Here is a 15,768-nt window from a genome sequence, read left to right on the forward strand (position 1 = left end):
TATGCTCCTCATTGTGTACATGAATGTGTTACATTAAAGGATGTTATATCTCAAATACATATAATACTGGTGTGTGGGATGTTACTCACCAGCATGCTGTGCTGATGTTGCAGTCCCTGAGTCACAAGCCCCTGGAAGTCCATGGACTGCTGTGATGCTCAGGGACCTGCGAATGATCTCCTGCCACTCATTATATTCCGCCTCCTGGGGAGGACCACCGCCTGTTCCCCTCTGGTGCATGGCTTCTTGGCCCATTTTCTCCTTGACCCGCCTCTTGCAGTCATTCCACCTTTTCTTGAGCCCATCCACATTCCTCCCCTGCTGGGCCACGCTGTTGACTGCCTCCTCGACCCTCAGCCATGCATCTTTACGCCTTCGGGCAACTCCTTTGCCCTTCTCTTGGCCAAAGAGGGCAGTGTGGTTCTCCATGACGGCCTGGACTAGCGCGAGGTTTTCGGCAAAAGAAAAGTTGGGGCACCTCATGAGCTCCTCGTCCTGGGCCGCCTGGCTCCCTCCCTGGGATGTCCCTGGTGTGGGTTCCTCCCTATCCTCTCCCTCCTCCCCCCCTTCTATCCCCATGTGCATCCTCTATCCCTCTTCTGAGTGTGCCTGGCCTTGGGGCAGCCCCACTCCCATCCTCCCTTCTAGCTCTCCCTCTCCCCACTCCACTCACTCCCTGACAGGGACCCTGCTGCTCCTCCTGTCCATAATCCTCTCCCTGCAACTCCCCTTCCCTCCTTCCCCCCCCCGCCCTAGCTCTCCCTGCCATCCTCAAACTACACACACTCACACACTCACACTCACTCCCACTTCAATCACACACAATCACAACCAAACACTCAGCCTATCACACTGTAAAAGATAAATAAAATGTGTGAGGTGTTAGAAAAAAAACCCAACCAAACACACTAAAGAAAATGGCCGCTGCGCATGGGTTTATGTATGAATTTTGAATGGCGTAATTACGTGTCGCATCTTTTAGAACTGGCTGTTGTTTTTTACGATTCGTAGCCTAATTTGCATAAAACTACACTTTATTGAGACTTTACGTGAACAAAATACTGGTGTAAGTACTTGCGACAACTAAAATGTGTATTTGCGCACATGTTAGTTGATCGCCGGTTTTTGCTACTTAAGCCAGTTTAGCATCTGACGGCGCAGTACATTGGATAGGTCGAGTTGCGAGGTGAAATTACGGGTGGCGCACGTTCTCTCGCTTGCGCCGAAAACTACGCCCTATATCGGATCGCGCCCCTAATATCTCACTGGAATAAATTGCAGAATTCATAAAGATTTGTACCCACTCCTTGTCACAGGTTAAGTTTCAATATAATCAAGGGCACCGCATCACTCAATCTTGTAACTGATCACTTCTCAGTGCATAGAAGTTCCACTGTAAAGGATACTGAACAGTACAGAACAAAGTAATTAAAACAAAACAAAAACAAAACAAACTTCATCTATAAAACAGGCAACTCCTACATATTCAAAAAAAGAAAACTTGAAAATAATTAAAGATAAATAAAAGGGAAATAAAAAAAGGAGACAACCTCATTAATGTGCACATCCATAAGACAACATACTTCACAAGGGGCAATAGAATCTGCTCGCTAGCAAGAGATATAGGTGAGAAATCCCAACCATACCTCTTAAACACCCTGGAACACTCCAGCCCCTTAAAGGGACATGAAACCCAATTTTTTTTCTTTCATGATTCAGAAAGAGCATGCAATTATAAACAACCTTCCAATTTACTTCTATTATTTAATTTGCTTCCTTTTCTTGTTATCCTATGCTGAAAGGTTTAACTAGGTTCTATCTGCTGATTGGTGGCTGCATATATATACCGATTGTCATTGGCTCACCCATGTGTTCAGTTAGAAACCAGTAGTGCATTTCTGCTCCTTCAACAAATGATACCAAGAGAATTAAGCAAATTTGATAATGGAAGTAAATTGCAAAGATGTTTAAAATTGTATGTTCTACCTAAATCATGAAAGAAAATGTTTGAGTTTCATGTCCCTTTAAGACACTTTCTGTTCTGTCTAGTGAGGCTACTTTACACACATTTACGTATACCATTTTGCAAACGTGTTTCTGAAGTGTTGCACTTGTGATTATTGCTAAAGATTCATGTTTGATGTGCAGAAGATCATGTGATGAGCACCTCACACAGCTATAGATGATAATTTCAGGAACCCCCACTAATGAAATTGTGGAAAATATAAGTGAAGTGTTTCTCAATATGATTTAAAATATGATCTTCTCTTTGCAATCTCACGAGCGCCTATAAATCTAGGCCTGGGTGAGATATCCTGCTACACTGGGGAAAGCATTCAGGCCTGAAATTTGTAGTCATCATGAAGATTTCCAGAGAAAGACTAATGAATTGGAAATTGTCATACGGAGATTTTATATGCTTTACATACATGTTACCTAACATCAACATTTAAGATATCTTCTTCTTTTAAATATATATTTTAATTACCTTGTATAATTTAAAACAATATTTAGTGCATATGAATTCAAGACTGATTATTTACTACAACTTTGTAATTAAAGTTGTTGATATTTTTTAAATGATTTTGCTAAGATCAGCGGTGTGTTGATTTCCGGTCTTTGTTTTGAGTCAGTTTGCTTATTACACATTGTATGTCACTCGGGTGGAGCACAGTTAATAGAGGTTATTCACCAAATACTGTGGAAAGTATTTTTAGAGACATTTCAAGTATTATAAAGTTATTTTAAGTTTAGTTTTTTTACATATAAATGACAGATCAAATGTTTTAAATTGAAATTCTCTATCTGAATATTCCAATAAAACAAATATTAACATTCAAATATTTACTCCCATAGACTTACACTGAAGTCTATGAGACTCAACATTCAAATGTTGATATCTTAATTTGGAAATATTACATTTGTAAAGTTGTCGTTTTGAATTAGATACTAAGAAAAAATTGGTAGGTGGATCCAGAACAAAAGAAAGTCATTCTTCTATAGCAATAATTCATATCAGGAATGTAAAGTTGCGAAGATACTGATAATTATTAACTTTACTGTTCTCCTTCCTTCAATTTGTTGTAATTTATTTTTTTCATGTTTTACAAGTAATGTCACACTGTGCCCTTTTTTTTGTAACTTTGTTTACTTCTGTGTTTGCTTTGTTTATAGCCTCCTTTACTGTTTAAGTCCTGGGTCATATCCAGTAAGTTTGTAGACCTTTCTGGTTTGTCAAGATCGGCATCCAGTTACCATTAGTGTCTACACTGAAGCGACGCTGAAGAGACAGGGGAGCTATTGTCCAGGTATGGCTTGGTAAGCACACCAGACTGACATTGTTGTTTTGTATCATGCAAGCCTTATTGCTGCAAGCAAAGAAGTTGGCAATACACAAAAAGAAGACAATATGGCAGCCAGTGGCGGTTCTAGACAAATTTTACTGAGGGGGGGGGGCAAGGTGGGGCAAGTGTTTAATCAGAGGGGCACATTAAAAAACAGAAACAAATGATATTTAAACATGAAATACTTTAATTTTGCTTTACATTAAAATCATACCCTAGCATCATATTGAGCCTTTCCGAACATAGGAACAGCATGGAGGCAAGCACCTCAAATCAGCTCTTCAGTCTTTAGAATGTTTTATGGGCATAAAAAAATTGTCTGGGCATCCCTACCCATGCAGCCTTCAGAATATTTTTTATGGGCATACAAGAGAGACCTGGAGGTAATGACGTTATACTAATCCACTTCAGGCTTCACAATAGTGGTATAAGGGTATAATGGAATAACCTGTTGGAAATCATATTATAACCCTAAAATATCATAAGCATCCCAGGCTCAGTTAACTATTTGGCTGCCACAGTGGTTTTATGAATCGATGACATCACGAGAGGGGGCTCTGACATCAGAAGGCAAGTGTGGAAAAACAAGGAATCAACTTCACGGATAAGCTCAGGGGGGCCACAGGGAGGGGGCAGGGACATTTTTACAGGGGCACTGGCCCCTGTAGGCCCCCATGTAGAACCGCTACTGATGGCAGCTTATATTTATAAATGAGTCAATAGACTGTTTTGGGAAGTTATAGGGCATGGGAATTCCTGGGCAAATAATTATGGGTATTACTAGGCAGGTATGGGTTATCACAGGTCTCTTTCATAGAAACCAAGAAAGAAATGGGAAGATATGACAGCAGGGACTGTTGCAATTTTGGCATTTCAATGGTAAAACAAATGTTTCCCTTAAAATGTATTCTGTTTTCTAGATATTTCTATAACACAAATGTTAACGCATGAATATTGAATATAATATTAGGATATCCAATATCCCATGTATGTATAATTGTATGTAAGATATCTTGGCAACTGCTGGGCAGTCCCCTCATACCCAACAAGATCAAATCTCCCTCCAAGCTGAAGGAAGTCTAGCCACTCCTGGCTCCCTTCACACAGTCACGTCACTTTACCACTGCGTTTCCAGTTTTACATACAGCTACTTTCTGCTAATATTTTTCTTAGTTCTTTATGACAGTGGCACATATATTCCTGTTATTGTGTTACCACTGAATTTGTTTCACATATTCTTGTTATATTAAAGGGTCACAATGTTGAATCATTTGAAAGTTTTGCAGCATATCTGTAAAATGCTGACTAGAAAAAGGAAGAGAAGTCCCAGGACTTTTAAGGTAACGTGCATCTGGCAAGCACAGACAAAGTTTCATTATTTGCCTACTCAGCTTAAGGATGATTACTATGATATCTCACGAGATTTCAGGGAAATCATGTGTGATCACAGTAAAACAAAGTGTGAACTCAGCACTGACGAAACTGATTGGCTGTTGTATTTTTTTTGCCATGCAGAGTGAAAGAATAGCTCTGGATCACTTACTCTAGTGAATTACTTTCAAGTGATTTGGCATATGAGTCTAATGTCCCTTTAAGTTTATATAATTTTGGAATCTAACCTTAAATTATTTTAGTTTATGAGACCACAGAAACAGATATCACCTTGTGATAGCACCCTACCCTCATACAAATACTCTTATTCAGGGATTTGAGCAGTAAAATAAACTTTCTTCATCATTTAATTGAAGGGGTTATGGAAGTGAATTAGGGGTCGATTTATCATTCCCCGTATTGTGCAGAATGTGACTGTTCAGGCTCACCGGAAACAGAAGTTAGGAAGAAGTGTTTTTAAGACCACTGCTCCTTAACTCATCCGCCAGCTCTGAGGCGGCGGACAGCAATCCGCATGATCGTATACAATCGGGTTAATTAGCCGCAAATCTGCAGGGGGCAGCATTGCACAAGCAGTTTACCAGAAATACTTGTGCAATGATAAATGCCGACAGCGTATGTGTATTGATCTACGGCGGACATGATACGCTACAGCGGATCATCATGTCCGCTCGCACTTTCATAAATTGGCCTCCAATTTAAAAAAGGCTATTGTTCTCTTTCAATAAAGAACCTCCCGTTCTACTTGATAGCAGAAGATTGCCCTAGAAATAACAGTCATCTAATGATAATAATGCATTTTTATAGGGATGTAGGTTGTCTTCTCATGCTTCTCAAGCTTTGTCACTTGAGGCAACAGAAATTCAAGAGCAATCACGAGAACTGTTACATAAGTAGAATTACATAATTGACAAATATTTAATAAGACAATGTTATAGTACTAACAAATTTAAAAATGCCTTATTTCATGTAACATTCATCAACCAATCACAGACGTCCTACATGTAAAAACTGTAACTCTTACACATGCTCAGTGGGAACTCTTGCCTCAGAAAGTGAGCATATAAAATTACTGTGCAGAATTTAATAATGGAAGTAAATTAGAAAGTTTCTTAAAATTGTATAATCTATCTGAATCATTAAAGTTTACTTTTCACTTTAGTGTCCCTTTAACTGCTGGGACATATAAACCCAAGAAGAAATTAGATACCTCATTTAATAAAGAGAGAGCTCTTTAAACTTAAAAGTTATGTTTTTTCTGTAAGGTAGCTACCATAGCAAAATCATTTACCTTTAAAATTATTAGGGCAGGGGTGTTAAAAAAGACTTTAAGGGCAAAATTACAAGTTGCCTGACATTTTTGCTGGCGCACTAACTGTGCCCAAAGTAAACTTTTAGCACTACACGGTTAGCACACGTATTACGAGTTAAAAGTAAAAAGTTAGCGTGCTAGCGAAACTTCTTCCCCCATAGGCTTCATCAAACATAAGACCAACTGCACTAAACCCGGTAGTTATGCATATTTTACATTTCAATGTTCTTTACATAGAATAAATTCTTATTTTTAAATATATAGTTTTATATATATATATTGTGATTGAAGAAAGAGTCACCAGCGCTAAATCTTAGATCTAATAATAATTTCTTATTATAACAATGAGATAGATCCTATTTTTGTATTAAAAAGTGTACTATGAATTATCAATAGTTGTTAGTTTACTGGAATGAAAAAAATATTAAGGTGAAGGATAGAGTACCCCTAACTCTGTAAAGATATATGTATAAAGAGGATTCCAATATTAGATAGAGGCGCTCAACTATAGGAAAAATATTAAGAATTCCTGAATCTTGTCTAAATGTACATATGAAATTACATATAAAATCATAAAACAATGAGAGGTTGAAACTTGTATCGGGATGATAATCTTCACAAAAGTTCAGTAAAGTAAGTTGTTACTGCTTACCAGCTGTTACCTCAATCTTATGAGGTAAGATGTGAGCCCGGTTTAAAGATGGAACACTGTATGTTACTTTCCTGATGTTAATCCGGAAAAGGGTCCTCTCTCTGGAACTGTCAAACTTGTTCAAATGGAGATCCTGGACTCTCTTCGGTGAGATATGAGGATTCTGGACTCTCTTTGGTAAAGAGGCTGTAGACTGTAATCCGTCTCCGTATATTTTCTTTCTATGGTGGTAGGAATGTAGTATCCCCTCTGTGCCTTCGGATGGATAAACTTTCTATCTCCTCAGGAGGTTATTGAGATGTTGATCATATATGGAAACAGAAAAAAGCACATAGCATAATATTGTTTTATACAAAGCAATATTTAATATAATAATAATATGCGTTTACATTTAAAACCCTCAATCATTTATGAGGTAAGAATAAAACATATATACACAGAACCGTGGACTGTCTCCTAGGTTGAAGTAGCTTGTAGTAGTGATGTCACAGATTTAAAAGGCAGTTTGCAAAAAGACGTGTGTATGCAAAGCAATTATTTTGTCCTTTGTGTGTTGATAGATGTCGTTAGTAGGAATGCGCCCTTATGGTTCCAATGACATTTTATAATCACTAAGTAACGGTATATAGTAGCTTAGCAAATGGACTTGGGGTGCAAATAAATGCAGATTAGACCATTAATTGGCCTCTCACCAGCAGTGAGAGAAATGTACAGTCTTTTGTTGCCAATAGCGATTAAATAAAAGTTAATAGCAAGCACAAAAAAAGCAAATTATGCTATAACAGGCACACAAAGCTTAGTTAGTTCAAGCGATTGCAAATACTGAGGGCAATGTATGTTTACCAATAGTGATTGAATAAAAATTAATAGCAAACACAATAAAAAAGCAAGTTATGCTATAACAGGCACACAAAGCTTTGCTATAACAGGCACACAAAGCTTAGTTAGTTCAAGCGATTGCCAATACTGAGGGCAATGTACGTTCAAGTAATAGCAAGCACACTGATGTTCTGCAGAAACAACGAGTGTCAGCCGAAAGTTAGTATTAGTTAGGCCCTGTCCGCCCACTGTTGAAGAAACCTTACGCGTTTCGAAGTCCGGTGCGACTTCTTCGTCAGAGGCAAATGTGTATATATATATATAAATGTTTCCGTTGCAGGAGATTAAATCTCCTTTCCTCCAACCTTAAATTGTGACCTCTTCTCACAAACAATTTTCTTGGAATAAACAGAGCTTCTGCCATCTCTGTATATGGGTATTGAATATATTTATATAAAGTAATCATGTCACCTCTCAAGCGCCTTTTTTCTAAATAAAACAGACTCAGTTTGGCTAACCTCTTCTCATAGCTTAAATTCTCCATTCCCCTTATTAGCTTTGTGGCCCTTCTCTGAACCTTTTCTAGTTCTGCAATATTTTTTTTTTGTGATTGGTCCCCAGAACTGCACTCCATACTCAAGGTGAGGTCTTACCAGGGATTTATATAGTGACAGAATTATGCTTCCCTCCCTTGAATCAATGCCTCTTTTAATACATGCAAGTATCTTATAAGCCTTTGTAGCCGCTGACCTGCATTGTGCAGCCATCTTTAGTTTGTTATCTATTACTACTCCCAAATCTCTTTCCTCTTCTGTTTGGCTAAGTCTTGTCCCATTTAAATATAACGCTGCCTGCTTATTTTTACTTCCAAAATGTAGAACCTTGCATTTTCCAGTATTAAATCTAATTTTCCATTTACCTGCCCATATCACATAAACTGATTACCCTTTATCTCTATTTTTACTTACTTCCTCATATAATCTAATTAGATTAGCTTGACATGATCTATTTCTCATAAAACCATGCTGAATTGAACTCATAATCTTGTTTGCACGAATGTGCTCATTAATTTAATCCCTTATAATCCCTTCAAATATTTTCCCCACTATTGACGTCAGACTAACTGGTCTATAGCTTCCTGGATCATCCCTGCTTCTCTTTTTGAAGAGTGGCATCACATCAGCTTTAAACCAATCCTAGGATAGGTTTAAAAAAATTAAAAGTAGAGGTTTGTCTATAACAGTGCTAAGTTCCCTTAACACCCTTGGGTGTATTCCATCTGGGTCTGGAGTTTTACTTACCTTAATATTATCCAGTTTTTTCCTGATATCCTCTCTGCATAACCCAGTTACTGGTATGGGCTGGAATGTTCTAGTTTGTTCAAAAGTATCGTCCATTGGTTCCTCTCTTGTGTATACAGAAGAAAAAAAGAGGTTTAGTACCTCAGCCTTCTCACTGTTAACCATGCTACCCTCCACACATATTAATGTATACATATTACCCTTCTTAGATTTTTTTTGCTATTTATGTACTTAAAGAACCTTTAAGGGTTAGACTAAGAATTCTTTGCAATTCATTTTTCATTTTCAATTTTGGCTAATTTGATTACTTTTTTGCATGCATTGTTACATTCCTTATAAATATGGTATGTTGAGTCTGTACTATTTTCTTTGAATAATTTAAATGCCCTATGTTTTTTTCCTAATTTTTCTTAACACATTTTTATTTAGCCACATTGGCTTGGATTTTTTTTTTTTTTTTTTTTTTTTTTTGACGTTTATTAATTCTTTAATGCACTTTCATAGCAACATATAGCTTGACTCCAATTTAACTTAAATTTCTTTAACACATTGGTCGCCAAAATACATAATTAACGATAAATGGAATTAAACCCTTGATTTCATCATAAATTAAAGGGACATAATACTCATATGCTAAATCACTTGAAACTGATGCAGTATAACTGTAAAAAGCTGACAGGAAAACATCACCTGAGCACCTCCACGCAAAAAAGGATTTTTGATTGGTGAAATAATATGAGAGTGCACGAAGCTCATCCTTTCAGTTGTCCCGGGACAGACATACTGATATGCTGCTTAGAAATCCTTTACAATGGGAGGTGGCTACTGAGGAACTTTTGAGGTAAAGTATCTTTCTTTTCTACACAGAGATGTTCAGGTGACACCCTCTTTTTTTTTTTTTTTTTTTTCAAATTTCCTTTATTGTGCTTCAAAAAAGAACAAAAAGTCATACAACATAACAAGAATGGATCAATACAATCATGACTGTACATTGAAAAGCAGTCTTGGGATACAAAGCTCAAATACATAGCCGAAGTTGTTACCAATGTATACCCTTCAAGGTTATTCCCATTATGACTCAAGCGGACGGCTCGAGTATAGAGTCCAAGAAAATGGTCCTTGCTCAAATGGTAGTCCATACAGTGTATCTAGTTTTGCTCAATTCAAGTTATTTTATCCCCCTCGTTGAATTTGTCTCTGTGGGAGTTTATATATACAATTTAGGAAACTAAAACAAGAAAAACGAACACAAAAGAAAGAACCACAAACAAACCAACAGTATAATAGGAATGATAAGTATTCTGCCAAAGGATTATCATCAGCTAAGCATACTACATCACAGTAGGAGATCATCTTTGATTTGCCCAATTAGCATACGTATATTGTTCCCATAAAAGTAACATATCATGGTAGAAATCTAGACGTCCCAGTTTAAAGTAATGAAGTCTCTCCAGTATCATAGTGTTTTTCACCAGAACCAACCAATCAGTAAGTGTAGGTGTCTGCATTTTCTTCCAGAACCTAGGTACCAGCCTTTTTGCTGCATTCACTAATATTTGGAATAAGCTCTTCCTAATTTTACATGTAATGTGTGGATCAGCATTAAACAGGATACCCTCAGAAGAGGGAGTCAGGGCCATCCCTACAACTTTGCTAATTTTTTCATATATTTGGGTCCAGTATGGGCGTATTACGTTACAGTCCCACCAGATATGGTACATTGTACCTTCTTGATCACAGCCTCTCCAGCATCTATTACTGGCGTTGCGAAACATATGTTTCAATTTGCTGGGGGTTAAATACCATCTAGTAAGAATCTTGATATTTGTTTCAAGTGCTGTTGCTGAATGTGCTGATCTCGCTGTTGCCTGGAACCATTTGGCCCATTGTTTTTGTGAGAATTCATTCCCCATCTCCTTTTCCCATCTAAGTGTATAATTAGGCTTAGTAGAATATTGCGCTTGAAGCATATCTCTATACATCACAGATATTACTTTTTTAGGGGGCTGTTGTGACGTGCATAGGTGTTCAAATGTCGTGAGTGGTCTAAGCATGTCTTGTTTATGTTTATGTGTATAAATGTAATGACGAACCTGATGATAGGCAAACCAGGAGCTAAAATGTGCAAGACCTTGTGTCAACAAAGTGTTTCTCGGCGCTATCTGTCCCTGATCTGTCACCAAAAAAACCGGGATCTGATCAGTCAATTTTATTAGTGTCTGTGAGTTTTGCTTCGTCCCCAAGAAACAGGGTGAAAGCTCTTTATTCTGGTCTAAAATTGTTAGTGGTGAATAAGGGGATGATATGCGCTTATATTTGTTGCGGATTTTTAGCCAATCCGACCACGTTTCCTTAATAATTGGGTAGGCCGCAGAAATGTCCGTAGGGGTTTTTTGGGGTGCCCAACAGAGTCCCCCCATCTGGGTAGTTTTCAACAATTGTGATTCTAAGTGGACATTTCTTTTATAGAAATCATTTCCCTGTCTGCACCATTCTACTACCCTATTTAGGGTGATCGCCAACTTATAGAGATGCAAATTTGGAACTCCCATGCCCCCGTCATCTCTATGTCTATATAACGTACTCTTGGCTATTCTTGGAGGTTTTCTATGCCATATATAGGCATCTATAATAGCTTGCATTTTACTAATATCTGATGTGACACCAGGGACTGGCAATGCCTGCATAACATATAGGGCTTTCGGTAACAGGGTCATTTTAGTGGCCGCAATTCTCCCCAGCCAAGAGATATTTTTTCTCGGAAGCCAGGAGGATACTAGACTCTCAAATTCATCCAGCAAGCGACCATAATTACGTTTTCGCAAAATTTCTTTATTACAGGATAAAAATATTCCCAGATATTTTAGTGCTTGGCTCTGAATTTTATATGGGTATAGACCCCGAATCACCCCCACCTCTGCTTCGGGAATATTTATCGGGTAAAGTTCTGATTTATTGGCATTTATCGAGAAGTTGGACACTGTCCCATAGGATTGTAGTTCTTGTTGGATGTAGGGGAGTGATTGTAAAGGCTCTGATATGGTCATGAGAATATCATCGGCAAATAATGCCAGTTTGTATATTTGATCCTGTATGGTAATACCTTTTATTTTAGGGTTGTTACGTAACTGAATAGCCAATGGCTCTAGTGACAGTATAAAAAGTAAGGGGGAGAGGGGGCATCCTTGTCTCGTACCGTTTCGAATTTCGAAAGGATCTGACAGGTCCCCATTGACCCTAATTTGGGCGGTTGGATTAGTGTATAGTGCAAGAATTTTTTTGATAATTTTTGTAGGGAATCCGAATCTTTGAAGAGTGGCTTGTAAAAAAGTCCAATCTAACCTGTCGAATGCTTTTTCAGCATCGGTGGAGAGATATATGGAGGGGGTGTCTGTTTTTTTAATATATTCCATCAAATTTAGTACTTTACATATATTATCCTTAGCTTCCCTTTGTGGGACAAAGCCAACTTGATCGTGGTGTATTAACTTAGGTAGAATTGAATTTATTCTGTTTGCTATAATTTTGGCGTATATTTTGAGATCTGCATTTAATAAGGAAATTGGTCGAAAATTTGCTGGGGTTACAGGGTCCTTGCCCGGTTTGGGAAGTACTGAGATATGGGCTTGCATCATGGTATCTGGGAATACTACAGAGTCTGATATTTGATTAAACATAGTTAGCAAGTATGGTGTAAGTTGAGCCCTGAATATTTTATAATACCGGTTGCCAAAGCCATCCGGTCCCGGAGCTTTCTCTGGCTTCATCTCCTTTATAGCTGCCAGAATCTCCCTATTGGAGAACGGGGCCTCCAGCATGGATACTTCAGTATCAGTGAGTTTGGGTAAGGGAATGTTTTCTAAATATTTCTCACATTTTAGCTTGTGCAGGGTATGGGGTCTATTAGGAAATAAATTATAAAGCCTATGGTAATATGCTTTGAAGGATTCCTTGATAGATTTAGTGTCTTCTATTGTGGTATTATGTGCTGACATAAGAGAGTGAATATATGAGCCTGCATGTTGCTTTTTTAGGGCCCTAGCAAGGAGTTTCCCCGTTCTATTACCTTCGCCATAAAATTTTTGTTTAATATATAGTTGATGTCTTTGTGACTCCAGTTGTAAATGGGTATTTAGGTTCTCCCTTTTTTCTTGAAGAGCTTTGGCTAGGCCATTATCATCGGGATTGAGTTTTAACAATAGATCTGCTTCAGAGACCTCTTGTGCTAATTTGAGGTATTCCTTAATAGATTCTTTACGTTTGTGGGCCTTGATTTTAATAAATTCACCACGGATGTAAGCCTTATGGGCCTCCCAAACCGTTGTGGGACTAACGTCTGGGGTATTATTGAGTGAAAAGTAAGTGTCCAATTGTTCAGCGAGTGACTCCACTACTTTTGGGTCGGCCAACAGTGAGTTGTCTAGCCTCCATGTAAAAGGTTTGAGGGGAATAGCAGGCCATGCCATCGAACATTCAACTGATGAATGGTCCGACCACACCGTGTGCTTGATATTGACACCTTTGACTAGTGATAGTGCAATGTGATCTACCAGTATATAATCGAGCCTAGAATAGCTTTTTTGTGGGTTTGAAAAAAAGGTGTAATCTCGAGTTTGTGGGTGTGTGTACCTCCATGTATCATGAAGCATTAGCTCCTTGATATCTTTCCATATGGAATGGAGCATTTTTGGACTGTGTCGTGCGCTGGGGTTAGAGCTATCAAATGCAGGTACCAGGGGGATATTAAAGTCTCCTGCAACAATCAAGGGGCCTTTAGCTAGGCCAGCGATTTTGTTGGAAAAGCGGGAGAAGAACTGGTCTTGTCTTGTGTTAGGTGCATATAAGTTTATAATGGTTACTGGTTTGCCATACATCAGGCCCATGATGCCTAAATATCTACCCTCCTTGTCCTTGTCTATATGCTGAAGTTTAAATGGGATAGATTTATGTATTAATATACTAACACCATTAGTCTTTTTATGGGAGTTCGTGCTATGAAAGTGTTGGGGGTAGTGTGAGGAAAAATACTTAGGGAGACTACCAGTTTTAAAGTGCGTTTCTTGCAATAATAGTATTTCGCCCCCTCTTTTGCGGAGGTCCCGGATGGCCATCGACCTCTTATTAGGACAGTTAAGACCCTTTACATTTTGGGTTATGAGCCGTATGGTTTGTGCATTAAGGTTTGGCATCCCGTACAATAAATACTAACAAAGCTTTTATCTTATGACTCCTAGCGTGATCTGCAGATTCAAATTGAAAATGTACCCAGTGGCAGAGTGTAGAGATATAAATTAAACTAAATACATTCAAAACAATCTTTGCACAACTGGTGCAACTAAAAAGAACAAAAAACAGCATTCTTTAAAGGGGGAACACCAACCCCTAAAGGGCATCTTAATTGTATCTCAGATTATATGCATATAGTATATCTTATGTTGCATCAGAAAAACCTGGGATTAACCTGGGATTGAACTTTACATAGTAAACTAGGGGGACTAGGTTTAATATGACTAACAACTTTAAACAGTAGGTATCTTGAGCATAGTGGTCAGCAATGCAATACAGATCTATAGCATACAGTGAGGCGAGTTATATTTATCAATTAAATACTTTACCACATCCAGCCCTTTACTCAGACTTACAGTTGTCAGCTGCCGACAGGGTTCACCTCTCCCGACCCCGGACACTAGGCCCCATCCGCCCAGACCCCCCCATCGCAGAGTACCAGGGTAGGTCTGGACAGGCGGGCACCCGGGCCCGGGGTTGTAGTGCTAACAAGCACACTCAGTAATAAACAAGTATAAAGCATTCACCATCTTGTAATAGTTCACCTTCCCAAGGACTTTGAATGTCCAGCACCTTGGAGATCTTTATTAGGTGTTGTAGCTGATTTTTTCCTCCATTCTGATCTTTGAGGGAGTGGTGGTGCTTGATGTGCTTCCGCTGATTCTGGCTGATGAGTCTCATCTTGTGTTTCTGGAAGGATGATGCCCAGATCTTTACAGATTCGTGTTATGTCTTCCGTCGTGCTACATACCAATCTTCTACCCTTCCATGGTACTTGCAAATTAAATGGGTGACCCCATCTGTAAGGAATGTTAAGCTGCCGCAGCTTTGCCGTGAGGTGTTTGAATTCCCGTCTTTTCTGTAGGGTTCTTGGAGTCAAATCTTCATATAATTGTATAGGTTCTGCTCTAAACCTGAGTGGATATTTCTGACGGGCTTTCTTCATGATTTCTTCTTTGATCTGGTAGCTTGTGATTTTCACAATGACGTCTCTTGGAGGTTGGTCTCCTAATGGTTTTGCACGCAATGCTCTGTGGAATCTATCCAAAGCTATTGTGGCTTCAGGTTCAACCCCAATTATAGACGTAAAAAGACCTTGTAGATAATCTTCTAATTCTGCTGAGGCAACAGATTCTGGGATTCCCCTGATTCTAATGTTGCCGCGGCGACTTCGATTTTCCAGATCATCTATTTTGTTTTCCATTTGTGAAATTATATCATCTTGAGAAGAAACTTTAGACCGGAGAAATGTTATATTAGAGTAGGTGAGGTCTGCACTATCCTCCAGCTTCTCCACCCTCTGGCCCATGTCTGAGAGATCTTTTTTAATCTCAGAAATCTCCTCTCTAATACATTGTTTTACTTGACAAATTAATGTGGAAAAGTCTTTTTTAGAAGGCAGTGAGTCCAATAAGGCCCTGGGTACTTGAACAGCTGAATCGGGGCAATCCCCCTCTGAGTCTGATGGTGTGGAAGAGCCATCATTTCTGGCTTCTAGTGGGTTTATCTTCAGGGCTGCAGTTTCTAATTGCTTAACAAAGTTGTTTACAGAGGGAGTAGCTGCATCCTGCTTTTTAGTTGCTTTTTCTGACTTGCTGCCTTTTCTAGGAGACATGTTGAATATTATAGCGCAAGGAAATCCACTATGCAGGTGTAACAGAA

This window comes from Bombina bombina, chromosome 3, assembly GCF_027579735.1.
Source record: "Bombina bombina isolate aBomBom1 chromosome 3, aBomBom1.pri, whole genome shotgun sequence".
Taxonomy (NCBI): domain Eukaryota; kingdom Metazoa; phylum Chordata; class Amphibia; order Anura; family Bombinatoridae; genus Bombina; species Bombina bombina.